The sequence below is a fragment of the Podarcis erhardii genome, assembly GCF_964252035.2.
Source record: "Podarcis erhardii genome assembly, chromosome: 11".
Classification (NCBI taxonomy): domain Eukaryota; kingdom Metazoa; phylum Chordata; class Lepidosauria; order Squamata; family Lacertidae; genus Podarcis; species Podarcis erhardii.
In genome coordinates, this window is record NC_138501.1 from 55,107,991 (window position 1) to 55,114,448 (window position 6,458).

The following is a 6,458-nucleotide window of genomic DNA, read 5'->3' on the forward strand; positions in this document are numbered from 1 at the left end:
TCTACTTGCACTTTGACGTGCTTTTGAACTGCTAGGTTGGCAGGAGCAGGGACTGAGCAACGGGAGCTCACCCCGTCGCAGGGATTCGAACCGCCGACCTTCTGATTGGCAAGTCCTAGGCTCTGCGGTTTAACCCACAGCGCCACCCGCATCCCTATGCCTGAAATAGTACAGGAGAACAATCCTGAAGCCATTTTGACTCTCCCAAATGGACCTCAACTATTTCTCTGCAAGGAGGAAGGAAATAGGGGAAGCTTTCCAATGGTCTTTGGACTGTGGGGGCTGCTTACACCTCCCTGTAAATACAGTCTGGCAAGTATCTGTTAACCTGAGCACACTCTCAATATGCGTAAGAGATTCTGTAACTAAGTATTTACCATCTCAAAGGAATGGCCATGCTACCGAGAACATGCAATCAAGGAAGGCATTATCAGGTATCATGGCAGACAGGAGAGAAGCAACACACTCAAATTTCTGCTGTAGACCGCCTCCTTCAGTGATGTATGTATGATGTTTTGGGGGGTGGTCTTGAGTTACAGGGGAGGCAATTTCAAAAGTCTGTATAAGAGCTTGCACACCATTGTTCTGGGTTCCTCTCTTCCCTTCCTGCAAGGGGGGAGTGGGGGACCCTGTTGCAACAGTTAATAAAGATCAGGCTTACTAGCCACTTTGCTTCTCAATATTCTCTGGTTGGCCTCTGGTATTTTCTCCTACCAATAGGGAACCCACTTAAGGACTCTATACAGGCTCTTGGAAACCCCATAAGGAAAAAGGAGCAGCTTTTTCTTACAACACCCCAAGCATCTTATTGTTATGGATGTTGGGAGCCGTCCTCACTCTGTGGAGCAGTAGCAAGATCCCAGGGGTTCCAGGCCTCCCCAGAGTTTGTGCTTCTTTGGAGAACTGAAGACGCAGCAGAGACGGTTGTAGCTTTAAGAACTATGGTTTATTTCACACCTTCAGTCTGAGTCCATGTGCTCCCATATTGTAAACCGCCCTGTGATCCTTGGATGAAGGGCAGTATAGGAATTCAATAAATAAATTAAATGAATAAGATACAAATGGAGGCGTTTTTGTTTTGCTTTGCTTTTAAGCATGTTAGTTAAAACCAGTGCTTTTTTTCTTTTTTAAAAAAATGTTTTGGGATACTCTCATTTTGACTCAAGGAAATCACCATTTTCCAGTTCAAATCGGGAAAAAATAAATGGACAAAAGTACAAAGATTCACAAAATGTTTAGGGGTATGTGTACCTCTGCGTACCCCCAGGGAAAAAAACACTGGTTGAAACCGCCAAACCTGGCTTCAGTTAAAGTGCCCCGCTGGGCTGAAAAAAGTATTGAGCTAATGCCAGGCGTTCAGTGAAGGGGGATGCTGTGTGACCTCAACTGGAAGGGAGTTCCACAGATTTGGGTCTACCATACTGAATGCTTCTAGTTTAGGGTCACCATAGGTCTGGAATTTTCCAGACATTGCTGGGATTTGGCTGCCAGAAACAGTGTATGGGAGAAAATGTAGTCCAGAAGTGTTGGAAATGTGGATTTTGGCTAATTTCCTTAAAAATAGCTCAAAAACTCTTTCTCCTTCTCCTTCTTCTCAGCAACTCTATTCTAGCTGGAGCAGATGAGCACTGAAGCCCAACTATGTATTTCTCTGATTTTATACCCCTCAGGCTCCCTTCCAAATCTGCCATTCCACAGCCCCATGAGATGCAAAGCATCCTATTTGTGTAGATGCTCAATGCTGTGCTTCTTTTACACACTGCCTGGAAGAAGAGGCCCCGTGGCCCCGCACTCACACTTTCTCTGCTACACGTGAGCAGAGCATGAACTGCGCTTCTCTCTCTGTATCTCTGAGCATTCTGGATTAGTTGTAGTTTCTGGGTCGCCTTCAAAGGTAGCCCCACACAGAGCCCATTGCAGTACTCCAAGCAGGAGATAACCAGAGCATGCACCACTCTGGCGAGACAGTCTGCAGGCAGGGAGGGTCTCATCCTGCGTACCAGATGGAGCTGGGAGACAGCTGCCCTGAACACAGAATTGACCTGCACCTCCATGGACAGCTGTGAGTCCAGAATGACTCCCAGGCTGCGCACCTGGTCCTTCAAACGATGATGATTTCAGGCACATGTCTCCCAGTCCTGCTTGAAGATGCTGCCTGCCAGGGATTGAGTCTGGGGCTGTGAAGCTACAGCCTCTCCATTGAGTGACTGACTCCACTGACTGACAGCTAAGGGAGCTGGGCATGTTTAGCCTGGAGAAGAGGAGGTTAAAGGGTGATATGATAGCCATGTTCAAATATATAAAAGGATGTCACATAGAGGAGGGAGAAAGGTTGTTTTCTGCTGCTCCAGAGAAGCGGACACGGAGCAATGGTTCCAAACTACAAGAAAGAATCATAGAATCATAGAGTTGGAAGAGACCACAAAGGCCATCGAGTCCAACCCCCTGCCAAGCATGAAACACCATCACAGCACTCCTGACATATGGTTGTCAAGCCTCTGCTTAAAGACCTCCAAAGAAAGAGACTCCACCACACTCCTGGGCAGCCAATTCCACTGTCGAACAGCTCTTACTGTCAGGAAGTTCTTCCTAATGTTTAGGTGGAATCTTCTTTCTTGTAGTTTGGAGCCATTGCTCCGTGTCCGCTTCTCTGGAGCAGCAGAAAACAACCTTTCTCCCTCCTCTATGTGACATCCTTTTATATATTTGAACATGGCTATCATATCACCCCTTAACCTCCTCTTCTCCAGGCTAAACATGCCCAGCTCCCTTAGCCGTTCCTCATAAGGCATCGTTTCCAGGCCTTTGACCGTTTTGGTTGCCCTCCTCTGGACACGTTCCAGTTTGTCAGTGTCCTTCTTGAACTGTGGTGCCCAGAACTGGACACAGTACTCCAGGTGAGGTCTGACCAGAACAGAATACAGTGGCACTATTACTTCCCTTGATCTAGATGCTATACTCCTATTGATGCAGCCCAGAATTGCATTGGCTTTTTTAGCTGCCGCGTCGCACTGTTGGCTCATGTCAAGTTTGTGGTCAACCAAGACTCCTAGATCCTTTTCACATGTACTGCTCTCAAGCCAGGTGTCACCCATCTTGTATTTGTGCCTCTCATTTTTTTTGCCCAAGTGCAATACTTTACATTTCTCCCTGTTAAAATTCATCTTGTTTGTTTTGGCCCAGTTCTCTAATCTGTCAAGGTCGTTTTGAAGTGTGATCCTGTCCTCTGGGGTGTTAGCCACCCCTCCCAGTTTGGTGTCATCTGCAAATTTGATCAGGATGCCCTTGAGTCCATCATCCAAGTCGTTGATAAAGATGTTGAATAAGACCGGCCCCAAGACAGAACCCTGTGGCACCCCACTAGTCAATAGTCAAGAAGATTCCACCTAAACGTTAGGAAGAACTTCCTGACAGTAAGAGCTGTTTGACAGTGGAATTTGCTGCCCAGGAGTGTGGTGGAGTCTCCTTCTTTGGAGGTCTTTAAGCAGAGGCTTGACAACCATATGTCAGGAGTGCTCTGATGGTGTTTCCTGCTTGGCAGGGGGTTGGACTCGATGGCCCTTGTGGTCTCTTCCAACTCTAGGATTCTATGACTTCTTAAATTTTTCCGCTCCTAGGGAAAAGTATTCAGATTCATGGGGGAGTGAAAGTTAGGGGAAAGTTAGAGCGTAGAAAGTACCTGGTGTATCAGCTAAGACGGGTGACTGTAGATGAAACCAAACTCACTTTCCCTCTGGAAAAAAGCAGAAGAGAGCTTCGAGGAAGGAAGGAAGGATTGGGCCCTCGGTTCTGTGTTCTTCAAATGGGGAAATGCTAATTCTCAGCTGCTGTGAATATCGGAAAGGAACATACCAGGAAGAGTTCAAGGGGGAGAGTTGCTGTTTGGGGAGCTGTCTTGCATTGGCCAGATGCAAGTTGCATGCAAGTTTTCAGGTTTCACAGAACTCTTTTCTCAGAAAAGAGTAAGCCTGAAACTCCACCGCATGCTTGCACCAGACTAGGAATAGGCAGCTGAGGGTCCGATCTGGATCATAACAACTGACCCCCATTGTACCCTTGATTATTATTGTGGTGTCCATTTGCTCACTTTAAGCAAGTAGACTGGGTGTTTTGGAGGGGAAAATGAACTGAATTTTTTTCTGGAAATAATTCCTATGCAAATTAGGGTGATTTTCACTAGATAATTTGCACTGGGGGGGGGGGAGTTTTGGTGCCCTAGACCTCATTTTATTTATATTTAGTAACCAAAGCTAAAAACCTTGAAACTTCCCAGGTTGGAAGGCCAGGTTGGACGGCCATTTGTTAGGGATTTTTAGCTACAATTCCTCAATTGCAGGGGGTTGGACCAGATGACCCCAAGGGGACTCTGCAATTCGATGAGGCTTGCCTAACATCTATTTGCAACAGGCAGCCCAATGAATTTATGAAGCAAAAGATTTTCTGCAGAAAAATTAAGTGCTGGGGAAGTTTCTGCTCTGCATCCCTGCTTTGAACCCCTCGCGATGGAGTTTGCTCCTTATCCCCCTCGGGCAAAGAGACTGAAGAGGTTCTTTGTGTGTGCGCAAAAGCGTTCAAGGGTTTGTTCCCAGTATCTTCAGTGTTGCAAGAAATCGCCGGATGTTTCTCTACGCCCCACTTGCTCGATTCAAAACATGGACCCGATAAAAATAAGCAGTCGGCCAAGGCTCCCGCACACCTTTGCAAATCAACAGGCATTGTTTCACCTGCTTTGTTGTCTCTTCTGTTGTGTGTTTTGGAGGGGGGGGGGAATCCCCTTCTGAACTGAGCAGGGTTGGCAGGCACATTCTTGGCAAATCTGACCGTCAGGAGGATTAGATGCGGTAGGATTAGGATGGCATCAACAAGAGGTGGCTGGAAGTGGGCCTCAGACCCCCCACATGCACACACCTGAGCAAACACGGTGCCCTTCGCCCCATCGGTCTGCACAGAGCAGGCACCCTGCCCCTCCTGAAAGAATCCTCCACTCGGATCCTCAGTTGCCTGGGCAGTAGGAGCCCACAATTTCAGTTATATTATTTTATTTTTGAATAACTTTTATTGGGTTTTATAAACAAGGATAATGTTGTACAAATAATTATTCCAAGTTTTCTCATGCCATTTGTATATCACAAAAATAGCGTAATAAATGTGGAGTAATATCTATGACAGGGACGCAGGTGGCGCTGTGGTCTAAACCACAGAGCCTTGGACTTACCAATCGGAAGTTTGGCAGTTCGAATCCCCGCAATGGAGTGATCTCCTGTTGCTCAGTCCCTGCTCCTGCCAACCTAGCAGTTCGAAAGCACGTCAAAGTGCAAGTAGATCAATAGGTACCGCTCCAGCAGGAAGGTAAGTGGCATTTCCATGCACTGCTCTGGTTCGCCAGAAGTGGCTTAGTCATGCTGGCCACATGACCTGGAAAAACTGTCTGCGGACAAACATCGGCTCCCTCGACCAGTAAAGCCACAACCCCAGTGTCAGCCATGACTGGACCTAATGGTCAGGGGTCCCTTTACCTCTCCCAGGTCACAGTCCAGCCCTCTAACCACTGCACCACACTGGATTTCGCTTCTAGAGGCAGCTGTTGCTCAGAGATATCCCCTCACCCACACCCCCCAAAAAATCCCCTCCACCGCTTTCAACATTTAATTCTCTTCCTTGTCCTCCCATGTCCTTGCAGGCAGTTAGGGGCTCAGAAAGGAGGTTTGTGTCAAATCACATCTGTCTTGTGGACACTTCTTTTCATCTCAATTTGGTGGGATTTTACTGAACCCATTAAAGGAAGGAGGAAAATTGACATTTGTCTCTTCCACAATTTCTCTCTCAATAAACTTAGGATAACTAACATCTAGTTGGCTGAAAGAGTTTCTTGGCGTAGTATAGAGCCTTTTATTCCTTGTACCCCTTGTGTCTCTGATGGTTTCAGTCACCGGTTTATGTTTCTGTATCTCTTGAAAGTCAGGGCCCCTCACCTCTTCCTTGCTTTCTCATTTCTTACTATGGTCCCCTCCCCTTACCTGTCTGAATCTTAGTGAAAATAGCCAGATAAACCAGCTTTATCATTTCTTCTTGTGAATACAACATCCCTTACCCACCTTGGGTTTGGTTGCAGTTTAGTTTTTAAACAATTGCTTCGTGAAGCTCTGTTTTGCTATTTGGGTTATATGCATAAAATTCAATAATAATATTTCGTTGTGAAAAAAATTTTTAAAATAAGTTTTGGGTTGAGGGACCCAGAGGGATAAGCCTGTCTGTCAGTGTCTGCAGAAAAGCATCTTGCCGGAATGGCAAGGCAGTGATTCCAGAGAGACAGAAAAGTTACCTTCAATATGAAAAATTCAAGGGAAGTCTCCATATCTTGTGATGCCCTGATGCAGGGATGATGGAGTTTTTCTCCAGCGAATTGACAGAGCTACCTGCTATTTTTGAGGGGTTGCTGTTGGACCTTAAGGACAGAA